The sequence below is a fragment of the Ceratotherium simum genome, chromosome 30 (assembly GCF_057802395.1).
Source record: "Ceratotherium simum simum isolate JZ-2026a chromosome 30, ASM5780239v1, whole genome shotgun sequence".
Lineage (NCBI taxonomy): Eukaryota > Metazoa > Chordata > Mammalia > Perissodactyla > Rhinocerotidae > Ceratotherium > Ceratotherium simum.
In genome coordinates this window covers 16,759,455-16,783,319 of record NC_141929.1, presented here as the reverse complement: position 1 = coordinate 16,783,319, position 23,865 = coordinate 16,759,455, and the positions used below count along the sequence as shown (strand labels likewise).

Genomic DNA, 23,865 nt, shown 5'->3' with positions numbered 1-23,865 from the left:
GATCCGTGGTTGCCAGGGGCTGGGAGGAGGGGCACAGGGTTGGAGAGAAGGAGGAGAAACTCTTAATAGGAATGGAGTTTCTTTGGGAAAGGATGAAAGCCTTCTAAAAATAGACAATGGTTATTGTTGCACGACTCTGTGCAATGCTAAAACCGCCAAAATGTACACTTGAAAAGAGTAAGTTTTATGGTATGTAAATTACATCTCAGTAAAGTGGTTATTTTTTTAAGACATATCCTTGAAAAAAAAATTAACTTAGCTATCCTCATCAAAAATTAATCTGTAATATATACCTTTTTTCCTTTGATATGAGCTAAACGTTTATAGTTTAAGAATGCCACACACAAAAAATGTGTTATATACAGATATATTTTAAAAGCAGATTAATTCATACATCCAGGGTCTTTAAACGTACTTATCAAGAGTGTATATACAGAACCTTCATTTGTAAACTCCAGTTAGTTGTCAGAATTACTCAGAGCCAAGAACTACATGTTGAGGGCCTATTGTGCACTGCATGTTACCTTGGACGTGGGGATGTAGGAGAGAATAAGATCCTGGAGTCATGAAGCTTATGGTTCAGCAGTTCTTTGCCCATCACACCAACCAAGATGATTTGGTCATACTCCACTTTTCTGTAGTTTATATCATAAGAACAGTGGGATTTTTCCCAAATATAAATCATATTATCCTCTTAAATCTACCTTCTCAAACCCTTCTCCCTAGGGGCACACCACTCCCATCCCCAGTTGAAAATCACAGTTCTGGAATCTAGAACTTTCAATAAATTCAGGATCTCTAAGTTTTACGTAAAGAAGTAAGGGTCCACCAGGACATACATGGATTGCATTTTCTCACTTGAAGACCTGCAGTAAAAGAGGGATTCTCAAATTTTTATGAACATAGGAATCCTCCAGGAAGCTTGTTTACCATGCAGATTCCTGAGCCTTAGCAGCAGAAAGGCAAACTCAGTACGTCTGAGAAGGAGCCTAGGAGGCAGAGTATTTAACAAGCACCCCAAGTCACTCTGATGCAAGAATGCATGAACCACACTTTGAGAAATACTGATCTTAAAGCTTGGAAACCAATGCATTACCGGACGTTTATGGAGCACCAACATTAAACACACGCTGTCGAGGCACTTTGGGGGATATGAAGACATACAGCATCTCCCACAAGGAGCACATAATCAAGCCTGGGAGACATGAAAGACACAAGCATGAACGCTGACTATACTTGCTGCACATGATCAGTAACAAATGAGTGACCAAGACCCTCAGGGCTGTAAGAACTCAGAGGAGCAAAGCCACTCCATGGGCCCAGGTGGTTGGAGAACTTTATGGAGGATAGGGATCTCTTAGGCCTAACCTAAAAAGTAACTGTGATTGTAATGACGAAAATGGAAGAATCTGGAGCAGGCAATAAGGGAAATTTGTCTCCAAGCAGTTGGCTATAGTGTATTAACATGAGGAATAAGAAGAGGCCGAGGTAGGAAAGCAGAGTGAGGCCAAATTCTGGAAGGCCCTAAATGCCTGGCCAAGGGACTGAGACTTTACCCACAGAGTATGGGGACCCACTGAGAACTTTTGAACAGGTGAGTAGCATGCTGAGATCAGTACTGCAAAAGAATTAATCTGATAATACGTGACTATGAGCATTTTTGGAAAGACATGATGCATAAATAGTGGAGCAATAGCATGATAGAAGTAGAATCCAGAATGGATTGGATAAGGAGGAAAACTAGAGACAAGAGAACCATTCGGAGGGCCTAGGATTAGTCCCCCACAACAGCCTTACCTCCAAAAGAATAAGCATGCCACGACAGAATTCCTATTTTACTTTAAAGAGAAAAGCCATACTAATACTCTTTCTTTCTTACACTCATGATAAGAGAGATGCTAACTTGAAAGAGGTGATTAGGGAGTGAGATTATGATAGCAGTAATAAGGAACGTGAAGATAGAAGAAGGGATACAACCAGCCTCAGAGATTATTGGAAAAAAAAAATGGCTGCGGGGTGAGAAAGAGAAGGGGATGGAACGGGGATCTGCCGAGCCCTGTTTGGAGCTCTCATCCTGAGGACCTTGCTCATGATAGCTGCAAGGAGAAACATTGCTTCCTGTGAAACTGGTCCACAAACACATTAGAAGCCACCTTTACAAATGACTACCCAGGAAAATCTGATAAGACTCTTAACCAGAAAGGGAGAGTTGTCATTGTGTAGTAGTTAATAATCATATACCAAACAATGCCTTATGTTTAAGGAAAGATATCCCTGATAATAGAGCTTAAAGGAGAAAAATAACAAGTTTGGTTATTGTTTGTTTAACAGCTTTTGCCATGTTAACAAACCACCCCAAAATTTAGTAGCTTAAAATGTTAAACCATTTCTTACAATTCTGTGGGTTGGCTGGACAATGCGCCTGGTCTGAGTCAGCTAGACTAAAATGGATAAACAAAAATGGCCTCACTCTCATGGCTGGCAGTAGGCTCAATGTCAGCTGAAGTGAATCTGCCATCCTTCGGGAGGCTAGCCATGGCTTCTTTACGTGTTGGCCTCAGGGTTTCAAAGAGCAGCAAGGGAACCAACCTCAACATACACGCGTTTTTCAAGAGTTTTCAAGCCTCTGCTTGTGTCACATTTACTACTGTCCCGTTGGCCAAAGAAAGTCACATGGCTGGCCACAACCTGTGAAGGCACTGCTCAAGAGCACGGAGAAAAGAAGAGGGGAATTTTGTGGCCACTTTCACTACCACAGCAATGTATGTTTAATATATCATGCACCTCTAAAGGAACTGGCAATTATATACTTAATTCTCCTTAAGGGATCTAGAAGGATAAGGGTCAATGTTGGACTTATGCTGTACTTAACTGAATGTGAATATTTGAACTATTGTGAAAGAAATTCATAAACATATATTACTGATAAAAATTTTTAAAGGAGGAGAGGGAGAAGAAAGGAAGGTGGAAGGAAGGAGAGAAGGAAGGAAGGAAGGAAAGGAGGAGAGGAGGGAGGGAGGAGGGGGGGAGGGAGGAATAGAAGGAGGGAGAGAGGTAGGGAAAGGAAAGAAGTAGGAAGGAGGAAGGGAAGAAGGAAAGAGAAAGGTATCTTTCTTGGCATATGCAGTTTCATTACTTTGCATTGGAAGAACACTACCAGTTGTGTAAAGATCCTAAACTATCTGGTTGTCCTTACTTGTCTTGTAAAAGAGCCTCCTATCTCCTAAACTGCATAGGTCAGATTTCTGCCTCTTTGGAGGAACTCAGCTGTGTACGTCGAGGGCCCTTTCAGAAAACAGAAGCCCAAGTTTCCATTCCACAAAGTGGTAAATGCCTGGACTGCGGGCCCAGCCTTGGAAAGACCCAAGATACAGACCAGCAACGCCCCATTCTTAGGACATAATTAATGCGCTGTTAATTTTTTTTTCATCAACAAAGGATTACCAAAATACCGCATGATTTCCTTCAAAAATGTGACCCTCCCTTTCCTGTCTCATTTTTCTTTTCCTGGATCTGAACGTGGTTTCCATTGGCTTCATGAAAACAGTTATTTCTGTTCATTTTCCTCAACTCGTCTCAGTTCCTTGATCTCAAGGAGTCCAGAAATGCTAAAGTGAACTGTTAGCACAAATTTAAGGGCTGCTTGTCGCACTCAGAGGCTCTTCTCCAGAGTGCTTCTCCTCCTTGTGAGGCCACTGGCTTCCTCTGCGTCCCACAGCAAACCTCACGGTGTTATAAAAAGCCAACTAACTAAATAATGCCATAGGAATCTTAATGACTAGGGTCATTTGGCCAACAACATTACACAGTTTTTTCCCCTCAGAATTCAAGCATTTAAAATTACAAATATCCCATCCAATTCAGATTTAATTACCACTGTTCAAACTTTAAGAACTTTCTTGTTTTCAATAATGTAAAATTGGAAATAATGAGCTACTGCCAAAGGATAGTCAACTGACTCCTTTTTTAAGGGGGAACAGAAAAGTTGCATAATTATTGTCTCTTCCTGATAAAATTTCTATTGTTGACTGGCCGTTTTTCTACCGAACTTCCCCAAATCAACCAGGTCAGTTTCTCCACGTTTATCATCAACCAAGAATTAAGTTAACCTGTGATGAGACCTGTTTGATTTGGCCATAGAGATTGTAGTTTCCAGAATAAAAGTCCATGTCTGAGAGCTGAGCTGATGCAAGCTTTGACAATGGCAGAGGGCATTTTAAGTAAGAACTGTCCTGGAAAATCCAGGACTTAACCGTCACCATAGACCCAAACTTGGAGCTACTCCACACTATCTGTTGGGTGAGGAAAGGGAATTGGGGAGGCCGGCACCTTTGGGCCTTCTAAATGATCCCACTCATGTCTTGTCCTCCCTTCTGTGAAAGGCTAGACTCTAGAGTCAGGCACATCTGGCCATGCTTTAGAAATGTGGCTGCTGAGACGGCAGGGCTAGGAACAAAGGCTTCCTTCAAGAGATCCCTACCTATTTGGGAGACGTCTCCTTGAAATAATGATGGATTCATGGTAGCAGTTTTCTGAAAATCCATTTCAGTATGCGTCTCTAACGATCATCTTTTGTTTATTTTATTTATTTTTTATTTATTTATTTTTTTTTTACTTTTTTATTTTTTGTGAGGGAGATCAGCCCTGAGCTAACATCTGCCAATCCTCCTCTTTTTGCCGAGGAAGACCGGCCCTGGACTAACATCCATACCCATCTTCCTCCACTTTATATGGGATGCCCGCACAGCATGGCTTGACAAGCCATGCGTCGGTGCGCGCCCGGGGTTCCGAACCCCCAGCCGCCGTAGCAGAGCGCGCTGCACTTAACTGCTATGCCACCGGGCCGGCCCACGATCATCTTTTAAAAAGAAAAAAAACGCAGAGTTCTTTTAGTACCCAAAATCACTTCTTTAAATGGGAACTACCCACCTACCTATCAAGTAGTTCTAATAATGAGCCTGACTTTTGCACTACTGAAAAAGTTTTATATGTATATGTATGTGTACAGATAGATAGATGATAGATAGATACGGTGTGTGTATATGTGTGTATATGTGCGTATAGGCATATGTCCTTTATATAATGACATGAATCTAAAGCGTGTGTGTGTGTATCATTATCTCACTAGCATCCATTTGAAATGGGCTGCACCCTGTCACCGTTGGCAATTCTGTTTCCATGGAAGGTTGAGGAATTGGAGTGAGGACTTTATGTCCGCTGAGCTTCTTCCTTGGAAGCAAGAGTCCTCGTGTCTGGGAGATCTCTCAGTTTCATGTAGGAATAGCATTCTTTATGTTGCCTACTAAAACCTAAAGCCCTAAGGATTTTTTTACCCTTAAATATGTGCTGTTTTGGCTTTGGAGCACGTGGAACTATTTTTAAGGGTATATGTGCCAAGTGGAAAAAAAAAAAATCCTTCTTTATCTTTATGCTGGAATTCTAGTCATCCTTCTTTATTTCCACAATCTTATCTTTTAGGGTTTTTTTTTTTTTGATGGCCTTCACTGCAAACATCTCCCTCATTCTTCACCCATCTTTAGTATTATGAGGTTTTCCGAAGATTGAGCATTTCGTACCTGACATACACTTTTTCCCCGGAATATATTTCTATTTACCAAAATCTCAGATTCCCATGGTAACTATCAAGAGTCCCTAAAATGTATGTTGTTTTTCTGTACTCAACCTACAGCAAAGTCACCGCCAACAGCCACAGAGATTACATAAGAATTACCTCCAGGGCTGAGAAAAGAGACCCCACGTCGTTAAGTTTTTTCCATTTTAGTACGTCTTGGCAGAGATTCAGTGACAAACCTAGAAGGATAATAAAATCATCAATAGGGATTCTTTGCATTATTTCACAGACACGGAGAGACTGTCCAGTGGCTGTGTGTGCCCAGTCAGTGGCGCAGGGGAGAGAAGAGGAAGTGCTGAAAAACGGAACAGGAAACAGATGGGAGATGTGATCTCTCAAAACTCCCCAAATTCTGAAAAACCTCAGACCAGCCTGGTTGCTTGAAGATTAGGACAAATGAGAGCTCTGTGCACTTACCCAAGAGAGGCCAGCAAAGCAGGCACAGCCAGGAGTTGTGTCACATGGACACCAGATCCTACTGGCTGTAGTTCAGCAATAGGAGAGGGAAGTGAGAAAGCTTGACCATCGCTGAGTTAATTTGGGCCAAGAGGTGGGGAGAAGGCTGACATGCTTGCAATGACAGCCTCAACTCTAGCTTCACAATTGACAGCTGAAATCTCTACAATCATGTGATTGGGGATTAAGAACACTTCTTTCTTCACTAAAAATTAAGGAGTATTCACTAAGAATTAAGCCCATAATGGTGGCCAGAGGAGGACTCAGTCTTCCACATCTGCAGCCTTTAGGGCTCATGTAAGGGAAAGGAGGGAGCAGAGTCAGGGATAAATGGGTTGGGGTCATTTTCTGTGACACCAGTGCAGAAAAGTCAAAGAATCTAAATGGTTTCATTAAAATTCATCCCAAGGGGCAATTAGTTATCTAAAAATGATTCCTCTGCCCGAGCATAGGAATTTCCCCCTGGTTCAGAGCTCAGGGAGAAATTGTTGTGGTGACTGTTTTCGCAGGTTGGAATGAACATCCAGGCTTGGATCTTCCTTTTCTTGGCTTGTTTGGCAAGTGGGGTGGGGGAAGAAGGGGAGTGATCGCTCCCTAACACCCAGAAAGTTGAACCTGCTTCCTGAGGAGATGCTAAAATCTGACAATCCAGCTGACCTCCTCCTAACAAAGACTGAGAGCAAGGCCATCCAAAAATCCCAGACACCCCTCCCCCTTCCAGGCAACTGCATTTCACTCGTGACCTTGCACAGCCTGTGGTCAGGAAAGAGCCTTTGAACACATCTCCAGGGCTGCAGCGATTAGAAGGTCTTTGATTACTCAGCTCAGCTGGTCCTCCCTTCTCTCTATTTCTTTCCTCTCCTCCCTCGGCCCCCTTCACCTCACCCAGTAGCCCAGGCAGTTTTTTTTAAAGCAACCAATTTTTTTCCTCTCTTTTCATTTTCCTATAGCATCCTAAACCTCAAGATGCGGTTAACACTAATCCTGATTTATTTAGGGTTTATCTGCATTATTAATTCCAATCATGAAAAAAAAAGTGCTCCAGGCCCTAGTTTGTACACAAAGTTTGGGTGTTTGTGAAAGGGGCCAGCAATCCCTGGGAAACATATTTTCTTTAGATATCTTTTAAATCCAAACAACTTTCTTTTCTAGTCTGAAAACGTTCCTTGAGATGGGTCCCATCCGTAACAATTTCATTTATTACTATTTTTCCCCCCGTCGATATCCTTTGAAGCTGCTTCCTGCATTAATCTGGACTTAATATGGATTTAAACATTTACAATGGAAAATAATTTGGGTTAAAAAAATAATCTCCCTTGATAAAGCTATAAAAACCCCCACAACTGTCACCATCTCTGACAGCCATGAACGGAATGGGATTCTTGAATATGCATATTGAAGAAAAGGGAAAGCAAGACTAACAGGCTGGATGTTATATTTTGTATTTGTCAGCTGTTATGACTGACTGGAGTTGAGTGATGTCCAGAGTCTTGACTTGTTGTTTGAGTAAATTCGTCATCACTTGGAACATATGAACAGTTATTTGGTGCCTAGGATGTACTAAACATACCTTCCATAGGAGTGAGGGAAGGCTGTCTCTCAGAGGGAACAACCTGCATCCATTGCTCACAGAAGGGCTGCCCAATAACCAACGAGCTCCCCTCCCCTTCTCACCCGTCCTTTCCATTTTTCCCTTCTTCAGTCTATTAACTGGTATAACACTGGAAATAGAAAGTTCACATTTCTTTGGGTAGGCCCCCAGCAAGGCCAGTGTTCTCCAAGGAATTCTCTCTGGATTTGACTCAAGGAGCACATGGGGATGGGAATATTTTCATGGAAATTTAAAGGAATTCAGATTAGACCTCCAAGTCTACTTTGTCAGACCCCAACAGTTAAGGCAGACCTAAAAGTGTTTTGATTTCTTGGGGACTTGCCAAAAGAGGCTAGGCTGAATCCAAGAACTGTCCCTTTTCCAGGGATGGAAAATAATGTGGCATGGATGCCATCACTCCCCATTCCTATGCTTGTGGCAGACATCACTAATCAATCACAGCATCCTTTCTCAGTGATCCAGGAGGCAGCCTCTGTCTCCTTCTCAACACTATGCCCTGGGAGCCACCATCAGTGGATTCGACTTGGGATACACCTTGGAAGTTCTTTTCCATTCCTGCTGGGCCCTGCACTACTTTGGGAGACTCTTGGATGATCTCCCGGCTTTTAGCATTCCCCTTCAGCCTATCTTGTGCATTGCTGCTGGCTCCTATTCCTGTTCTTGATAATATGGGATCACAGTGTTGGGAACAATTCCAGAAAGACTATACAGAACAATGTGAGGGCATGGTTCCTTTGACTGCTGTGGCTTTCAGAGTTACCAGTACTAACCAGGCAAATTGGAAACCTTTGCTCAGAAGGAGCAACGCCATTCCTGTTCCTGAGCCCCAGAAAGTCTGTCTCCTGTGGATTTCCTTCCAGCCTCCCTCAGTCACTGGAGCTAGGATGTAGGGTGGCTGGGATAATCTTCTAATCGCTTGACCACTCAGAACCAATTATATCAGACTCAGAGGCTTCTCACAGTTCTTCAAGGCCTTCCTCCAACGCACTTCTGATGGTTTTATCAGGTTCATCCCTCTTGAGGCCCTGTCATGTCGGCCACTTGCCATACACCACAGGAGACCTTTCTTTCCCATCTAGGAAGCCTTTTCCAGTGGCTACAGACCCTCCTTTCCCCTCTAAGACATCTGTCCCCATTAACTGACTCTCGCCCTCACTCTATGTCCCTCAACTATTTTCGTCTGTGCTGTACACTTCATTAACATTTACCTCTTTCCAAAGTAATATAAATTCATTGTAGAAATTGTAGAAAATACAGATATACAAAAAAAGTAGAAAATTAAAATGACTTGTAATTCCATTAGGATATACGTATTGATATACATGCTTCTCTTTTTATGAAATATATCTTTTTTATTGTAAAACATATACACACTTAAAGTGGGTGAATTTTATAATTTATTATATATAAATTATACCTTAATAAGCTGAGCATATGTCTATATATTATACGTAGAAAGAGTATATATAGTGGGCATCTAAACTTTATATGCTTTTTAAACAAAAATATTGGTTTCATATTTTATGTACTCTATTGAAAAGTCTGTAAACTTTGTTGTCTATAAACTTTTAGATCCTAAAACATATAGTTGAACAATCTTAGGGTATATACCTACATTTCCAGCATTCCAAAGATATCTCAATATGTTTGCCCATTCTTTTTTAAACTTCTTAACAGCTTTAGATATAATTTACATACCAAGCAATTCACCCAAAGTGTACAATTTCATGGTTTGGGGTATATTCACAAGGTTGTGCAACCATCGTCACATTCAATTTTAAAACATTTTCTTTTTTTTTTTTTTTTAGGAAGATTGGCCCTGTGCTAACATCTGTTGCCAATCTTTCTCTTTTTCTTTTTTCTCCCCAAAGCCCCAGTACATAGTTGTGTATCATGGTTGTAGAGTTGTGGCTCTTCTATGTGGGACGCTGCCTCAGCATGGCTTGATGAGTGGTGAGTAGGTCTGCATCCAGGATCCAAACCGGCGTACCCTGGGCTGCCAAAGCGGAATGCGCGAACTTAACTTTTATGCCACCCGGCCAGCCCCTTAAAACATTTTCATCACCCCAAAAAGAAACCCCACACCCACTAACAGACGTTCCTGCTCCCACTTCCCACCAAACGCCCCCAGCCCTAGTCAACCACTAACCTACTTCCTGTCTCTTTGAATTTTCATGTTGTGGACATTTCACGTAAATAGAATCATTCAATGTGTGGTCTTTTGTGACTGGTTTCTTTCACATAGCATGTTTTCAAGATTCATCCATATTTGTAGCATTCCTTTATTCCCTTTTATTGCCAAATGATATTCTACTCTATTTGCCCATTCTCTTTAAGAGTTTCTGTTTTCTGTTTTAGTGATGGTAATTTTAGTACTTTAATGAATTCAGCAGCTCTCACATCTCCCATCTGTGCACATTTGAATTGTTCCAGTGATTATTTTGTGTAGGATTCTACTGAATTTACAAAGAAACCCAGTTCAGTTCAGTTCAACAGATACATATTGAGTGTTGCAATGTGCAAGGTTCTTTGCTAGAAAGTGCTGAGGATACAAAGATGAATGGACACAGACTCTGTCATTCAGGAATTTACAATCAATTTATATAAAATCACGAGAGCAAATCATGTCCATGAGTTACTCTGATATCTTTAGCTTTTAACTAATATTTTAATTTATGTTATTTGGGTGTAGATGTGTAAACGTTTTTCAAGTTTATTTCATGTGTTTTTATGTTTATACTAAGCTATTCTGTAAGCCACCCCAAAACAGGAACTATGGGTTCTATTTCTTTTCTATTATGGTAATATTAATGATAATTACAGCAGCTACCATTTACTGTGTATTTGGTTTATTTGATCTTCAAAACAATCCTCTGAGGTAGCTATTGTTATTTTCATTTGTAGACAGGGAAACTGAGGCTTAGGGTGATAAAGCAACTTGCTAAAGGTCACTCATCTAGTAAGGGTGGTCACTGGACCACACTAGCCCCCAGCTGCATGGAGGACATTCTTAGCAACCAGTAGATAATGTTGTCCACCTACCACCCTGGTGGGCAGCTCTGTATCTTTGCCTGGGCAACCTGAACTAGTCTCTGGGGGTGATGGATAAAATCAAAGGGTCTCAAGTCTTCATCCTGTGGCATTTGTGGTTGTGTCCATTTCATTATTCTTTTGACCATGTTGGAAAACATCACTCCCCAAAGAGCTCCCTCTGCTTGGTACAAGAAATCATTGATGTCGCCTTTGGAATTAAATGTTTTGGAATCAAACTTTAGAAGATGCACTCAGGGATAACAAATTAGGAACCTCTCACCCCCTAAAATGTGCCATTTGATAGAGCAGCGTGACAAATGGCAGGATTTGAGAACTCAGGCCTCTCGTGTTGGGCCTCTAGCACTGTCCATCTACCTTCCTGAGACACACTTGACTGTGCTGTGCTGTCATCTTCAACAAGAAGGCAGGTTACCTCTGTGAATCTACACATTACAATGAAGACACTCAATAAATATTAAATAATAATTATTGTTTCTTTCACATTCGCTGACAGGATAAAATCCTGGGAAAGAGCCTTTAAGATCTAATTATTTGGTAGGCATTGAAACCAAACTGCTAGTTGAAAAATTAATTGTGGAGCCATCGAAGATGGAGTAGTAGGAAGTTGTTTTGAGCAGTGGTGTCACTCTGAAACGCCGTATAAGATGAGGAGCAATAAAGAGTAATACAAACTGCCAGAAGTGGCTGAGCTAGAGGAGACTGACTAGATGTGCAGCTGGCACTGAATGGACTTCACTTCATTCACTGTTTATTCAGCACACAAAATGTGTGTTGAGGGAGTGACCAACTGAATTAATTAACAAACATAAAGTGTCCTTAGGGACATTGAGAACAATATGTATACGATCTCCACAGCACCAATGAAGGCTCAAAATATTAATAACAATTACAATATAATTAACATTTACTGAGCACTAGCTATGAGCCAGGCCTTATTTCAAGTGCTATGAATATATTATCTCATTTAATCCTTACAACAAATTGTGAGGCAAATATTATCCTCATTTTTAAAATGAGGAAATGAAGGCACAGAGAAGTTAAACAACCTGCCCAACATCACACAGTTAGTAGTGAAAAAAAAATGCCCAGAATTTGCCAGGCATGGCATATTCACCAAGCCATTCTCTGATCTCTTAAGAGATCACTGAATTTCCAGGACCTTAAAGAAATATCCAGAGATTATCCAGTCTGTAGTTTTCAAACTTTTCCATGGAACCATGGAAGTTGCTTCAGAAGTTCTACTAACAATAATATTCAAAGAGATATATGCTCCCCTATGTTCATCACAGTGTTATTCACAGTAGCCAAGATGTGGAATCAACCCAAAGGCCCATCAATGGATGAATGGTTAAAGAAGATGTAATAGATATATACAATGGAATACTACTCAGCCATAAAAAGAGAAGAAATTGTCCCATTTGCAACAACATGGATGGGCCTTGAGGGATGTATGCTAAGTATAGAGAAAGACAAACACCGTATGATTTCACTCATACGTGAAAGATAAACAAATACATGGATAAGGAGAACAGATTAGTGGTTACCAGAGGGGAAGGGAGTGGGGCAGAGGGCAAAAGGGGTAAAGGGGCACATATGTATGGTGATGGATAAAAACTAGACAATTGGTGGTGAACACAATGCAGTATATACAGAAAGTGATATACAATAATGCATTCCTGAAATTACACAATGTTATAAGCCAATACAACCTCACTAAAATAATTAAGTAAAAAAAAAAGTTTTTGTGCCAAACAGGGATGAATTCAGCTCCCTGGAGGAAATATTTCCTGCTTAAACCTGCTTTGCATATTGGATTTCCACACAACATTTTGTTTTCATACAAAAGAGAGGAAGAATGTTCCATTGGTATAGGTCAGGGGCTGGCAAATGTTTTCTGTAAAGGGCCAAATAGTGAATATTTTAGGCTTTGCAGACCACAATGTCTCTGTCACAACAACACAACTCTACTGTCGTAGTGCAAAAGCAGCCATGGGCAATACAGAAATGAATGAATGTGGCTGTGTCCCAATAAAACTTTATTTATAAAACTAGGCAGTGGGCCATAGTTTGCTAACGTCTGGTCTACGTCATCCCCCTGTGGTCAACTGGAGTTTGCCTACACTTTCTAAACAGGGGTTGTCTTGCTTACCCACAAAGAAAAGGTATATTGTCCAAGACCCCCATGTTTATTAATGCCCATCATCAAAAACCCATGCCACTGTTTAAGGGAAAGAAAACTAATGTGTATTGAATGTGAACCTTGTGTCAGGTAATCTACTAATGGTTCTACATCGGAATTAATCTTTAGTGTAACTGTGTGAGGTGAACAACATGATCTCCTCCAATAAAGAAAAAAACTGAGGTAAAAATGGTAGCTAGAGTCAAGCCAAAGTCTTACTATATGCTATCACACTATATTGGTATGGCTTAAAGCCACATCACCTGTCCTGTCATGTAATAGACCAGAAGGTCATTGATAAGTCATCCACAGTCAATTCTTCTCTAGGAAAAATCATTCAAGTTCACTTCCTAATGTCACTTTGCTCCCCCTCGATGCTTCACCATCTCTATTAAGTTAAGTTAGAGACTTAAAGACTAGTGCTACTATTTCTCTATGAGTTTTCCCAAGCATAATACAAGAGGAGAATAACCTTGCAATTTCCATAAGCTGTTCTCCCATTTATGCTTTCTAGTCATTTATTGTCTACCTTAGCAGGTTGCACTGGGGGTTTGTATTAGCTGGTGATCCTCCATGATCCATATGTCTTTTATCAAGATCATTTTTATCTCCATACTTTTTTTTCCCTACCTTCTGTTCTTGTCTCTCTTGAATTCATACTATGCTGGGAAACTTCAAAATTCTAAGTCTTCAGTAACCTCTTTTTTCAAATATTTCATGGCACGACTAGCTTGGTTATATGCCACCGGGAGATAAAGAAATCTAATTTCTTCCTCTTGCATGAGATAGGTTGAAAATGTGAGGCTGAGATAGCGATGGTCGGAATACTAAATCTCTTCCAGAAAACACATTCCTTGTCTTCTTTAACATTCGCCAAAATGCCTTGGAATGGAAGGATCTCTTACATCTATTTTCAATTCAGTCTGGATTGGTTTCCTTTCAAGAACCAATCAGTCCCATTCAATTGGCAATAGGAGGTTGGTGCCATCCCAGAAGTCAGTGACAGCATCGCCTCTAGTGGCTCTCGGTTCCAGACAAATCCGCGTCCGCAAGTCACCGCAGCCCACCTCCACAACGGAAGGGTAACCCAGCTGCATGTGAAACAGAAGAGAAACCCACCACGTGAGGAAAACTCAGCCATCAATAACCAGCTCTGCAGGCCTTTCAGCTGGGGACGGACCACAGAACCGGCTCTCCATCAACAATCAGATAGTCTTTAGCTACGATCAGCCACTTCCAACACCTCTGAGACTGGCAGGTTTCCAATAAAGCCAATAGACCCCTCCCTCGGGGTAAGGTCATCAGCAGGAGGCAGGCATTGTCGGTTAGCCCAGCAATTTGACAACAGTGTTAGCTTACACTCTATTAGCCAGCAGCTACACCCTGACCCCTGACCCTGACATTGACCTCAGACGGCCCTCTCCTCAGGTAGACTCTGATCATTTGAGGTGGCCCACCCCTCTAGTTAGCATGAGAGAAGGCTCCTCAGTACCAAGGAGGGGCCCCTGGTCACCCCAGCTCCCAACAGAAGGCGTAAGGCTTGAAGTACAGAAACAAGCCAGAGTTGAACCCAAGATGCCAAAGGTGAAAGTTCAGAAGCATATCCGTCAGCGGCCTGTCACCAAAGGACGATGTAAGAACTATGGAAGCTTTCAGCGCAGGAATAGCCGTTGTCTCCAGACAGTTCTGCTCCTTAATGGAAAAGACATATCAAAATATGGCTTACAAAATACAAAATAATGGACTGAGATGTACATTATATGAGGGTGTTAGATTGCAATGTACTTTACAGTGAGGGAATTAGATTGAAGTGTTATGCCAGGGTAGTTAGGTTGAAATATGGATTATCCTAGGAATGTTAGCTTGAGATGTGCTTTATAACACAGTTGTTAAATTAAGATGTGCTCTTCAGTGCAGGCATTAGCCTGAGATGTGCATTATAGCAAAATTGTTAGGGGAAGATGTGGCTTCCACTTTGGGAGGGGGGTAAGAATGAGGAAAACGCCTTGTATTGAATATTATTCAAGGTTACAGAATGTCTTCTGCATTACGTGGATTTCAGGAGTTTGAATGAGGGAGAATAAGAGCATGGAGTATATATAATGTTCCTTCCTTTTTCCTTTCTCCCCAGTCAAGCAATCTGCCACTTTCCCCACTTTTCCTGTTAGGGACTTAAAGGCCTCCCCCATCAATAAAAACATTAGCTCACTAAACAGCCTGATGGCTTTTCCTTCCCTGGCTTAACCCTTCGGGAGCTGGGGTTTCCTTTGGATTTGTAAAGATATTGATCCCAGATAATGTTTGCTTTTCTAACTCTCTCTTCCCTAGACTTGATGGATAGGTTCAGGGCTCCATCTCGGCAGCCAACTCACCGCAGCTACCCAGGGAAAGGGGAATGGAAAGCGAGACAAGCGTTTGGTAGTTAACACCATTGGAATGCTTTCGCTGGGATGGACAGGCAGAAACGCAGTGGCTGGGGAGAAATGTAGGGCTCCAGTCCCTTTCAATCAGCACAGGATTTCACTTTCGATTTTCCTCCTTCTTGCCCTGATCCCTCTACCAATATTTCTTTAGTTCAACTTAGAGCATTGTATAATTTCTAATTAATATCAGACGCTATCTTGAGGTTGGCCGCCCTGAGTTGCATTTTTAAAGACTGTCTTTCCAATTAAAGAAGTGTTTTGCTGCAGCATTATCAACATGGATGAATGCAGGTAGCTGTGTCATTTGTTTGTGATACTGGTCTAGGTGGGGACGACCTTAGTAAACCCTCACCCCAGACACAAATCTTACCCAAGAAAAATAAGTGAAGAGAAGTGGGAGCGTCATTTTGCTCATTAACCACTTGGCCTGCAAAAGTTCACCAACCATCTCCCCAACAGTGTTTTTGTTCTTTCTTCGCTTCCTTAGCTTGGAAGATATAATTTTCAGCCTCCAGAAGTCTAGTCAAGCGTGATTGGATGGTGTCCAGCTTTGCCAGAATCAGAGAGGTGAGTTCCAGCCTTCTTGATTCTCAGTGAAAGAAAATGTTATACCAGGTGAGTTCACGCAGTCAAAAAGACTAACCTGCCAGACAGGGCACCAAACAAAACCGAACCTTCAAAGGAAATTGCTGTGTTACTCGATACCTCTGCATTGTGCCTCGCGGTTCCAGGAAAGAGGCAAGCAGGCATTTCTGTGTGCGTTTTGTCAGGCCCTAGTTCTCTAGATAGAAAAGTGGGTTTGCTGCAGGACAAGAGTATTCCCTTCCCTGGCTGAGCTCGCTGTGGGCCAAACACAAGGACTGTGACAGAAATACTAGCCAGGTGAAAAAGCAGCTCCGCCCACATAGTGTGTCTTTGCCAACTTTAGTTAGTCTTTGTCGGCATTCCCACCCCTCCTCTCTGAGAGCATTTCCTGGTTAAGCACTCTTTAAAAGTTTGCCTTATTCTCCAGCCTGGTGTGGGTGTCCATTCCTGCCTCATTTTCTGACATCACGTTTTCCTTAAAAATAGGCTATGAGAGCTATTTCTATCCCCTGTCAAGGGATCTGTCCAGCCAGACTCCCACGGGATGTAGGAATGAGTTTAAAACCAATCCTAGAGAAGAGAAAAAAAAAAGGAGGGTTGGCTTAGTCCCAGACTCTGTTTTTAAACAAACTTTCTGCTGGGTCAAGTGAGATATTTGGGGCCCCTTCCTATGAAAGGAATTACAGTAAGGTTCCCTTGAAACACCACCTAAAATCCCACCCCAAAGAAGAGACCAAACCATGTCATGGCAGAATCATGGCGGCCTAGTGGTTAGAAGCAGTTTTGGAATCAGTCCCACCCCCAACACTTAATCACTTTATGAATTAGGGCAAATCACTGGACTTTTCTGAACCTCAATTTCTCCATCCATAAAATGGGTTTAATGGTAGTACCAGCTTCACGGGGATATTATGAGGATTCCATGGGCTAATGCATATAAAACACCTAGTCTTACGTCTGCCACAAGGTAATCCCTCAACAAACAGTGGCTGTCAAGTTTATAATTTTATTACTATACCAACAACTAGCAGGAGCCACGTGCCCATTTACCATGGGCTCCCCCATCATTGCCTTATCACATACCACACTGACCCTCATTTGCTCGTTAACACCTCTGGTTTTAGAAACACGCTGTATCTCCTAGCCTCGCTCCTTTACAAGAGTACTGTTTATGAGGATTTTCTCTGTACAGAAAGAAGGGCAGCCCTGCCTACGAGAGGAGAGACAGATTAGAAGGGCCTCACTGATGGATTATAATCCCCACTCTGTACTTCTCTGGTAACTAGCCATGATTGTGTTTCAAAGGTAACAGTTCATCTCCACCACAGGGATGGGCACGCAGCCCACAAATAGGGCCTAATGTGATCCAACAGGCCTGATTTCTCTAGATATATATTAAAACAACATTCCCAGTGCTGATGGCTCCAATGTCCTGACCTTGAACAAGGACTTATGACGTAAGGCAAGCTGCCCAGGAGAGCAAGCAGGGCAGAAGGCCAGAGGGACAAGGTCGTCGGCTAATGAAGTGGTCAGCATTGAGTTTCTGTCACTCAACTGGTTAAGAGGAAACTGAGAGGGAAGTAAAAGAAAATGGGAACATTTAAGAAACAAAAGGAAGGACCACATTTGAGTTAGCGCTCCGAGGGTGAAGTGACGTTGTCAGAAGGCAGGGTGGCAACACGCAGTCCATCTGAGACTTCACTGTGACCATGTTCAGTTTTACCTGCTGAACACGGCTGGTTGAAAGAGCATTTGGAAGAAGCTAACGTTATATAAATCCCAAGTTAGAACGAAGATGAACAGGTACTAACCCAGCCTGCTCTTTGGTTCAGATTGGCTTCAGACACACAGTAAGGAAAAGTGGTCAAGAACACGGGCTTGGAAACAGATTCCAGACCAATTCTCTCTGGGCTATGGGCAATACCCTCTGAGCTTCAGCATCATTATCTGGAAAACTGGCAACGGTACCCACCTCAGAGGGAGGCTGGTGGAATCAGAGGATAAAATTCATGTCAAAGGCTTAGTGTGGTGCTTGGCATAATAATCACTCAATGGCAGCACTTATATTGTTATTCCACATGCTCTAACAATCTTAGAGAGAAAGTGTGGGTTTTTTAAAAAATGGATAATAAGGTGTATGTTATAGAGTAAGAAGACTATTCAGTCAGTTTCACAGTGGCAATTTCTAATGCTTCCCATTGGGGGAGTGCTTCAGACTCTCACCTGGTCGATAAATATTTACTGAAAACTACTGAGTGCTGAGCGCTATGCTAGGTCTTGGGATGGGGTTATATGGGATCAGAATCATTCCTGACTTCATTCTTCACAGCCTTGCTGGGGAGGCAGACACTTAGAGACTTATAGCATAAGTGGTAGTATATTTCAAGACTATGGTGTGTGGTGGGGGCAACCAACTTTTCCTGAGAAGGTCAGAGAGAAGTTAAACAGATGAGGACATTCATATCTGTTATGTGGCTTGATTCTCCAAACGATGCCTTGGGGCAGGTAAGGCTGATCGCTCTCCTCGTTCATTTTATGTATAACAAGGTTGAGACCCGATCAGGTTACCCTTGCCTTTGTTTGCAGTACTTCACAGGAGAACTGAGACTGTCATCCAGTCTCCACACTTCCAGGAGGGAATCTTCTCAGCAGCATCAGGATGAATCATGACCACTGATGGCCGTCCGAGGTCCTAAGTAGCACTATCATCATAGCCAGATTTAACCCAACTCTTGAACATACCAACACTCAAAGATACAGAAGATTTTAGTTCCATGTCCTGACTTATCAAAAAGATTCTTTCAAATATTTTCCCTCTTATTTCCAAAAGTGAAATACTACGGGTTAGGCAAAGAAGCCTTGAAGGGAGCGATCGAGGACCAGCACACTGGTCTCAGCAGTGCCAGGGTTTCCCTCCAGTCCCATCAGCACCAATGTCTCAGGTCCCCAGATAAGGAGTCATCTTCCCTGCCCACCTCTGCTTACAAAGATGATCTGAGGATGAACTGAAAGCACTGATCTGAGGAAGTGCTTTGAGTGTTGAGTGGGGAGCATAAAGTTCCAATGGAAATGATTATCAAATTAGACTGTAGTAGCCTGGGAATAAAGAGGTGGAGCGTCACCAGGGCAACCAATTCCCTATTCCCATCATGAATCCAGCCCAACCTCTTTCTCAGGATTCAGTTCCTTGGGACTTTTTTTGGGTTTGGAGACAAGTGGAGCAGCACAAAAACTTGTATACCGTTAACCAAGGCTTCTCTCTTTTTTCTTTCAAATATGTACCTAGTTTTAAGCTTATTTTCTGGTTATAAAAATAATATATAATCTCTTTTTAAAATGCAAGTAATTTATCAAAGCATAAGGAAAATTAAAATCACCCCAAATTTCACCACCCAGAAGCAAACACTGTTAACCTGGGCTACATCCCATCAGATGTTTTTTCTGCATACATAAACATAGGTGTGTCTTATTTTGGGTCAAGGGTATCATACATGCTGTCCAAAACAAAATACCGTGCCAGTGAATTATAGATTTGCATGTTCCTTTTCAATGAGTGCACTGCATTCCAGTGTTGGATGTACCATCAGTTATTTAAATAATCCCCTAGGGATGGGCAGTAATGTTATTATAAACAATACTCTAATGAACATCCTTGTGCTTGATGAATCTATCCCATTGTCTCCTTAGGGTAAATTCCCACAATTTGGAATTGCTGGGGAAGCTGTCACCTTCAACTAAATGTTAAGAAAGAACTCACATGAAGCAATGAGGGAATAAAGGGGCAATGACCAGCCAATCTGAAGAGTCCTATCAATCCTGGTGACCTGTGACGATTGCAGGAACCCTTATCCATCCATCTATGGGGAAATGAGGATGAGACAAGGTGAATTTTCATATCCTGAGATTAAGCATTGTGCCATGATGGTCTAGAACTAGATGCTTATTTTCCTTTACTTCCCCACCTCCAAGGCTTCTTGCCCTGGCCTTTGGTACCATGGCACATATTACAGCCCACCTTGTACCACTCTTGTCCCCTTGTCTCGACCATCAGCCAGTGAATTCCATTTTCTCTTGACTGGGCTTTCTTCCTGGTGCTTTTCTCCATATGGTGCCCAAAGGTTGATTAACTCCTGTGGGTAAGAGTAGGCACTGAGATCAGCCAAGCAGTGAGTTGAGTTGGGTGATTACACTGCAATGTTTTAATTTGCCTTTGGACAAATTCTCATAAGCTTTCCCAAGAAAATCTCCCATTAGATGTAATCATTTAATTTAAGAACAGTTGGAAGAGGAAGATGAGCTAAGATGACAGATGGAGGAATGCAGATGTGTGTGTCTTAGAGGGACTCAAAAGCACTCTGAGGATTTGGCATCCAGTAAGTGCCATGTTGGCTTCTACTGCTTGTGTCCATGAACTTGAGAAATTTTCAAGAAATCATAAAAATACAGAGATTTTCTCGAGTGACAAGAAATTTTCATTATTTTCTCTTGTCTGTAAAATCATAACAAGGTCAATTAAAGAACTGGCTACCCCCTACACACACTCCAAATCCAGCAAACGCAAAAAACAAAAATTTGAGTAGCCTTGTAGGAAGGCAAAACAAAGCAAAAAAAATAATAACCAGGCTGCTGTTAGCGAGAAGTTTCCTTTGGTCACATTGCCACAAAGATAACTTTTTTAATTCTTTGCTTACTCTGGTTTCCTTCGATCCTTCCTGAATTTTCTGGACATCCTAATTTGGTGTTTGCATAATTCGACATCTATTATTGTTTTAGGACCACAGTTATTATTTTAATTATAATTTAAAGCTGCCTAATATACCCAGAGGTCATTGGGCACCTAGAAGAAATAAATAAAAACAACTTGCCATTTTTAAAAGCGGCATGTTTATTTGGAAGTCTCATGAGCTTCTCAACTAAGACATCATAAAACCTTCAAATAAACTAAAACGGAAACAAAATAAAATGTCCGGTCTTAATCTCCTTAGAAGGCAAGCAGGAGAAGGTTGCAGCTAGCTGGATGCTGGCATGAGAACTCTCGGAATGATTTTATTACTGAGTTTGGGAACCCCCGTGTATGTCTTGTCCCCACATTCCATATTGCAGTCTGCACAGTCCTAGTCCTACGTTTATAATCCTTGAGCTTGGTGTGAAGTTTTAGCCAATGAGAGGTCAGTCTAGCAATGAATTTGATGCAGAAAAAGAAAAAGAAAGTCTAGAGTCTTGGGAATGCCTACCCACTGACTATGTCATCCAGATGGCTTTGGATGGCTTTCTCCAGTGTAGGTGTCAATAAAGCAGATTCAGGTCTCATTAACTCTGATATTTTAAATGTAGAATTGCTGAAATATTAAAGCCTAGTGATTTTACATTGGAAAGGCTAAAGAAATTTCAAAACAGTTCCATAATGTTCCTGCCTGTAAGTTTCCATAACAGAAAACAGTAAAATCATTTTCAAACCATTTACTGCTAGTATTCTCCATATAATCAGAGCTGTTATGGTTTGTTAAGCAACAGAATTATCTAGTGGGCAGGAGGTTTATGCTGCTCCAAGACCTTCTAGCTACACAAGGATGCAAGTCGGTAAGTATTATGGAATCCACTGAACAAGCATAGTCAGGATTTCCAGAGGGAAGTATCTATTCCCTCAACTCCCAGAATGGTCTTAAATAGTTTAGGGTGACTCTTTTGGGAGTCCAAAGAGCTAGACTGTCAAATTTAGGTCACTCAAAGGTCTGAGAACAAGGCAGAGAGTGGTGTCCTCAGAGTGCAAAGAATGAGCTCCAAAAGATCTCGTTCCTTACTATGGAAGAAATAAGAATGAAAAGAAAAGAAAAGAAAAGGAAGGAAGTTGATCCCCAGGCTAGCAAACTCAGATGGCTGCATGAACTAGGCAAAGAATAAAAATAAGTGAAATAAGAATAGTATAAAACAATAGGGAGAGGCAGGGACTGTGGAAAACATGCTCAGCCTAAAGGGCATCAACTATCAGCTGTTCAATTCCAGCTGATAGTTCCCAGGCCCAGTATAACCAGAGTTTTCAATTTTTCAAGAGAAGCTGGAAATACAGATTTTTTTTTCTTGAAATATCTCAAATTTTGAATGTTGGCAATCAATTTGATACAAACACTCACACAATATATGAACCAAATAAGAGATTCTACATCCACATGCAGCTCATGGGCCATAAGTTTGTAAATTGTGTAAGACAGAAGTAAGCAGTTGGGAACCAAAGAAAGCAATAGGTTCTGAAGCCTGGAACGGATCATTTATATTAAAGAGTGCTTTCGTTCTCTGTCTCAGATAAGGGAGAGTCTTATCAAGTCTTGGTACTAATTCCCACCTATAAAAAGAAAACGTATACTTTTTCTCTCCCATGCTATCCAGTAACCTCAAACCTAAAGTAACATTTAATCTACTTCATTCTTTCTTTCTGATTGTCTTCATAAATGTTAGGCTAGTGAATGAATTCTGGGTGTACTGAGCTAGGCCAATGCTTAGGATCTCTTAGCCTTCTAAGATGGGGTGAGTTGATGCTTAGACAGTATTTGTAGAAGGTGGAAAGCTGTTTTGAGCTGTCGGAAAGATTTCTTGGATAAATTATAATATAGTTTATTGGTTGTTTAAGGATATTATCCTTACAGCATTCCTGGTGTTTCAGCTTAAAAATATTGATATTCAGAAGGTGTATCAGTCAGTTTTTACTAAGTAATGCTGCAGTAACAAACAACGCTCAAGTCTTAGTGACTTACAACCAAGGTACATTTTTCATGCACAAAGTTGCAGGAAAGTATTCATTTAAATTGCATAGGTGTGTCCATGCTCCATTTCATCTTTATTCTGAGCCCTGGGCTGAAGGAGCAGCACCTCCCTGGCTTCAAAATAATGTCATGCTAGAAGAGAGAAAAGAAACCACATGATGGCTTTTAAAGCTTCTGCTCAGAAGTAGCATACATTCACTTCCTCTCACATTTTATTGGTGGCCAAAACAGGTCACATGGCCAAGCCTGATTTTGATAAGGCAGGAGAAGTATTACCCTCTCATGGGAAGAACACTGTGTAGGAACAATAGAACTATCTCACACAGAGGGCACTGCCTCAGGGACTTTGAAAGGGAAAAATAGTAGGGAAGCTCCCCAACATCTCCTGTTGGAGAAACGAAGTGAGCCCTCAAGCTCCATGCTGACCTTGGGAAGGATCACTGAGGCAATTTGAGCAGTGAGTGGTTAAAAGCGTGATATCTGGAGTCAGACTTCCTGGGTTCAAATCCTGGCGCTACCATTTCCTGGCTGTCAGGCCTTGGATATGTTACTCAACCCTTTTGTATCTGAGTTTCCTCATGTAAGTACATCTACCTCATAAGGCTATTGGGAGGATTCAATGAATGAAGATATATATGTATCTAGAGAAAGAGAGAATACTTAGAACAGTGTTTGTCACATACCAAGTATGGACTATTACTACAGTGATGATGGCCATTAGCTCAAATGATCTCAGCCACCTTCTCAGTAAGAGTCAAAACCCCTCTATCAGAGCTAGGTTACTCCAGGTCTTTTCAACTTGAAGAATCCCATATTAAAATGTATGTACTTCTGGAAGGACTAAACCGTTAAGTCTTTATCAACTAATACCTTATTGGGAACTACTCTGACAGCATGTTCCAGCAGGATGGGATATAGGAAAATGTCCCATAGATAGTGAGACAGAAAAAACAGAAGTTGAGGCACAAGGACTCTCAAATTAAATTCACCACACCTGATGGTTTTACCAAGAGCTATTCTGACTAGACCAGTGATTCTCATCCTTGGCTTCATATTAGAATCCCAGGGGATGCCCAGACTGTACCCTAGACCAATGATATCAAAATCTATGTGGGTGGGATGCAAGACTCTGAACATCTTAAAGCTCCCCAGGTTCTTCCTCTGTA

The 23,865-nt window shown here is 41.5% G+C and overlaps 1 long non-coding RNA gene across 1 annotated transcript in view; it reads left to right on the top strand.

The window, feature by feature from the left end:
* The window catches only part of LOC147913108 (uncharacterized), a 458,959-nt gene extending 443,042 nt beyond the window's left edge, over positions 1–15,917 (top strand). Inside the window, exon 4 of the long non-coding RNA XR_015549182.1 lies at positions 15,844–15,917. This is a non-coding gene — a long non-coding RNA (uncharacterized LOC147913108). The remainder of the gene's footprint in view (positions 1–15,843) is intronic.
* The last annotated feature ends 7,948 nt before the right edge of the window (positions 15,918–23,865 follow it).